Source organism: Chrysochloris asiatica, unplaced genomic scaffold (genome assembly GCF_000296735.1).
Source record: "Chrysochloris asiatica unplaced genomic scaffold, ChrAsi1.0 scaffold00010, whole genome shotgun sequence".
Lineage (NCBI taxonomy): Eukaryota > Metazoa > Chordata > Mammalia > Afrosoricida > Chrysochloridae > Chrysochloris > Chrysochloris asiatica.
In genome coordinates this window covers 24583288-24588717 of record NW_006408528.1, presented here as the reverse complement: position 1 = coordinate 24588717, position 5430 = coordinate 24583288, and the positions used below count along the sequence as shown (strand labels likewise).

Genomic DNA, 5430 nt, shown 5'->3' with positions numbered 1-5430 from the left:
GGTTCCGACCCATAGCGACCCTCTATAGGGTTTCCGAGGAGTGACTGGTGAGCTTGAACCTCCGACTTTGCAGTCTGGCGCATTAACCCACAGCTCCACACCAGGACTCCAAATTTTGTGTGTAGAAACTATAAAATAATAAACAAATGAAATATAAGTGAGATTTCTTAGATTTCAAAGAATTATATTTTATAACCGATCACAATCTTATGAAAGCCTTTGAAAAGTTATTAGAGGCTCACAATGGAGCTCTCAGAATATGTGTAAAAAGGCGTCTAGATGCTGGCAGATCCTGCCTGCTTCGACCCCAGCGCCATCATGCTTCTCCTCGCAGCGGCTTTGCAGAGCCTGCTGGACGCCCAGGCGGACGAGGCCGTGTTAGATCACCGAGACTTGAAACATATCGACCCAGTAATATTAAAACATTGCCATGCAGCAGCTGCAACTTGTATACTGGAAAGAGGAAAGCAAAGAGTTGACAAATCAATGCTAAGCACTTATCTAGAAGACTGTAAATTTGACAGCGAATAGAACTGTTTTGTACGGAATATCAGACTAATAAGAATTCCCTCGAAATCCTACTGCGAAGTATAGACAGCTCTCTTCCTCACATAAGTGATGTTTCTTGGCGATTGAAATACCAGATAAAGACAAGTCAACTTCATAAAATGCATAGACCTGCACATTTGATGACCTTAAATGTAGATCCCACCCAGAGATTAGTTTTAGTTGCAACATGGAACATTTACAGGATTTGGTAGGGAAACTTAAAGATGCTTCGAAAAAGCCTGGAAAGAGCAGCTCAATTGTGACTTGGGAAAGTTAACAGTTTGCTTGGGTCTAAAGAATACAAACACTTTGCCTTCAACCAAACCATGGTTTCCTGGAACTGGATGTCCTTGAACAGTTTTCTTCTTGTATTTATGCTCTTCATCAATTTTCTTCATCATCAACTTTATTTTCTACTCTTGTAAAACAGTCAAGAAGAAAATATTACCTGCTTGAGTATTTGAATCATCTTTAGTTTAACTGTACATTTTCCCCATGTTGAACTTTTTCAAGTTTTCTAGGAAAGTAGTCCCTGTTGGGAATTACAGTCTGAGTAAATAAGGTAGGTGTTTCATAGACACATATACGCTAAAAAAGAAAGAAAGAAAGAAAGAAAAGTGGTTTGAAATTAATTGAGTTCTATTTTTCAAATAAATAAAAGGATTTCTTTTTATTTTTTGAATGAAATTTCTGGGCATCATGAAAATTTGAAATCATGAAAATAATAATTTTGGCTGTCAATTTTATTACTATAAGTAATAAATTATTGTAATGAAATCACCAACAAAGAGAAAATGTTTTAAATGCTGTTGCTAAGTGCTGTGAAGTCAGTTCCAACTCATAGTGACCTGTGTTGTTGTTGTTAAGTGCCGTGGAGTCGGTTCCGACTCATAGTGACCTGTATTGTTGTTGTTAAGTGCCGTGGAGTCGGTTCCAACTCATAGTGACCTGTATTGTTGTTGTTATGTGCCGAGGAGTCGGTTCCAACTCATAGCGACCCTGCACAGGGTTTCCGAGGCTGTAAATCTTTACGGGAGCAGAACGCCTCATCTTTCTCCCGTGGAACAGCTGGTAGTTTCGAACTGCTGACCTTACAGTTCACAGCCCAATTTGTAACCACTACGCTACCAGAGATTCTTATTAATTGAATTTAAATCTGTAAAATACTGCTTTACCTTGACATTTTTTTTTTTTTTTTTTTTTACTGTTTCTATGACAATCTTGTGGGTACTCAGGATCCTTTTCAAACTTTAATAAGGTCCACAATTTGGATGGAAAGGTCACAGATAACAGGATAGACAACTGAAACCACATGTTAATTCAATTATGATTCTTCATCAGTCAGAGGAGTGGCTCATCCAATTTCAGCTCACAGTGGAAATCAAGGAAGTAGACAAGGAAATAAAAATTGTATATTTCTTCTTCTTATATTGGAAAAAATACATTACATAATTTAATATATCAACTCCAACTCTGATCCTGTAGCCATATTTAAATGTTTATATTTCAAAATAAATTATAAAAGGTTCTATTTTCATAAGGACATAGAATTGATCATTATTTAATAAAACCCATATGAATAGCTATTTTGTTCTCTATTATTTTAAGTAATATGAAAATAAATTTGATGACAACATCATGACAAATAACAACAAATCCTTTTCTGCCCCTTCAGATATAAGAATGTTCTACATAAAATAGGTTAATCTCTCAGATTATACAGGTAATCACTACACTTACATTTTATTCATTAATTCCTCTTTGATTACTAAAGATAGTCTGTTTACCTTTGCTTGCAACCCTTTTGTAATCTGTTATCCTCATTTCCAATAAAGAGGAAGGAGACTTACCTATGAAGCTAATGACATTTGGCCTCTTGTGGTCATGGTTGTCATGTGCTGTAGTGGTTACCAATCGGGCTGCGAACAGCAAGGTTAGCAGTTCGAAACTAGCAGCTGTTCCATGGGAGAAAGATGAGGCTTTCTGCTCCCATAAAGATTTACAGCCTCAGAAACCCTGTACAGGGTCACTGTGAGTTGGCCTCTTGCAGGAATGCCTTACATGGCCCTAGACTGGAACTCTAGTCTTGTGTTAACGTTGCCATATGCTTTACCTAAGACATTGTAAACACACTCTCCCTTTCCTTCCATGCCACTACTCCTCAAGTTTGTGTAGTATTAGAGCTCCTGGTGTGGCACTGTAGAATCAGAACTGATTTACAAACCATAAGGTGGGCAGTTCAAATCTGCCAGCTGCTCCTCAGAAACCCTATACAGGATCACTATGAGTCGGAACAAACTCGACAACATTTAATAACAACAACAGAACTGCCAAAGGTATTTTCTATATGTGGCATTGTATTATTGTCTTAAAGCAGACTCTCAAAGCTACATAAGACTAAGGCTCTATGAAATGTAGATTTTACTTCCTAGTTTCTAGACATGTTGTTGCTGTTAAATGCTGGTGAGTCGATTATGACTTAGGGTTTCCAATGAGCAGATTGTGGGTTTGAACTGCTGACCTTGCAGCTAGCAGTCCAGTGTTTATTCTATAGTGCTTCCAGTCATTGCTATTATTATTTTTTCTTTCCAACCAAATTAAGCTAATGCACTGTCTCAGTGTGGGTTCTCTAGAGAAGCAAAATCAGTGAAATTTATATAGATCTATATATGGAGAGAGATTTACTTCAAGGAAATGGCTCACACAGTTGTGGGAAATGACTCATACAATTGTGAGACTGGCAATTCCCAAATCTATGGGTCAGAAGATATGCTCTGACAAGTTCCACATGGCTCATGTGGTTGCAAAAGCTGACTAACTCAAAATGTGTACATCAGATGATAGCCTGGAGGCTTCTGGTGACTCACAGGGTTGCAAAGATGGGTGAATCAAAAATCTGCAAGTCAGCCAACAGGATGAAGGTTTATGTCCCAGGAACTTGGGTCAGAAGCCAGGAAGATTGAAGAATCAGATAGAGAAGAGGCTTTGCCATAACATTCATCTGTATCATGGATGCAGGTCAGACCTTCAAACAAATTCTTCTTCCAGCTCATTGGTTGCTCACATTAGTTCACAAAATGGGTGTTGGTGACGCTATCTCTGCCAAACCACTTAACTGTAGCCTAGATATGACACATATGCACTTTGAAGCTTGAAAGAATATAAAAGAAGTGGGTCAAGACTTATTAAGAAAGATTTTTGCTTTCTTGATTTTCTTTTCATATTGCAAATAATTGAGTCCTTAACAGGAAAATACAATTTCACAATTGAAATTATTTAGTTCTGATTCTAATCTCAAACTTGCTTCCTCAAGCTGACTCATTTCAGTAAATAGCACCACTCAGGTGTTCAAGTAAAATGTATGTCATCTTTGATTCCTCTTTTCATTTTTTTTTACATATTTGTTCAACCAGTGAATTTTATAGGATATATTTTTTAAAATGTATCTCATATCAGTTGACTTCTCTCCAATTCAGCTGCTAAAAGCATCACAATACAGTCACCATCATTTATTGTTGGATTACTGCCACAGCTTCCTAACGGTCTCCTAGCTTTTACTTTTGCGTTCACAATCCATTCTATTGCAATGAGACCTATCTTTTAAAAGTGTAAATCAGATTGTCTCATTATTCTATTCTAAAAGTTTCAGCATTTCTCCTTAGAAATTAGACTAAAATTCAAACTTTTCATCATGATTTGTAAAATTACAGTGGCCTATGTTTTCTTTAATTATTAAAATATTCTTATATACTCTGTCAAAAGTTATGTCACACATCTGTCAGTTTGTCATCCTCTGGTGACTTGCATGTTGCTGTAATGCTGGTATTTTAAATACCATCAGGTTCAACCATGATGGACAGGTTTCACCAGAACTACCAGACTAAGAGAGACTAGGAAGAAAAATAGGCAGACTACTTCTGAATGTTTAGTTACTGACAACCTTATGAATGGAATCCTGGTGTGGCACTATAAGATAAGGACTGGACTGCAAAGGTGGTTTGAACTGCAAGGTAGGTGATTCAAATCCACCAACTGCTACTCAGAAACCCTATACAGGGTTGCTATGAGTTGGAAATGACTTGCTGGCACTAATCAACAACAATCAACCTTATGAATAGCAGTGACACATTGTCAGATATAGTGCCTGGAGATGAAAATATTTATGAATAGCACTAGAATGTTGTCAGATATAGTGCCAGAAGATGAGCCCCTCAGCTTGGGAGACATTCAAAATACAAATGCAGAAGAGCTGTCTCCTGAAAGTAGAGCTGATCGTGATGATGTGAATGGAGTAAAGCTTTAGGAACTTCATTTGCTGATAGGGCACAACTCAAAATCAGGAGAAACAGCTGTGAACATCCATTAATAATTGAAATATAGAATGTACAAAACATGAATCTAGGAGAATTAGCTGTTGTCAAAAATGAAATGGAATAACAACTACAGCATCAACCTGAACTCAGTCAACAAATGAAAGAGTCAAGAACAGAATAAAATTATAAGAACAGAGAATCTGGGAGGTCAGTCTATGACCAAAACAATTACAATGTGAAAAAAGGTAAACACAGAAGAACAGAGATCCAGGTGGTGGGAAGGTCAGGTACATTACTGGATAAAGCAGACTGTTAAATGGAGGGAAGAACTAATGGAATATAAGGTAACCACAATGGAGTTGGGGTGGGGGATTTATTTTGGGTGTTGGAGAGGGCAGAAAAACAAGATAGATAGGGGAACACTCAGACAGGTTTGCATGGCCTAGTGGGACAGAGGTAAATAGTGATGCATACGCAACCTTGGAACAACAGGGCTCTGGGATACAGGGATCTAGGTATAGCTTGAAGAGGGTAAATAATACTAAAATCCTTGACTGCCTTATGAATA

The 5430-nt window shown here is 37.5% G+C and overlaps 1 pseudogene; it reads left to right on the top strand.

The window, feature by feature from the left end:
- The first annotated feature begins 243 nt into the window (after nt 1-243).
- LOC102820322 lies at nt 244-826 on the top strand (annotated as a pseudogene).
- The last annotated feature ends 4604 nt before the right edge of the window (nt 827-5430 follow it).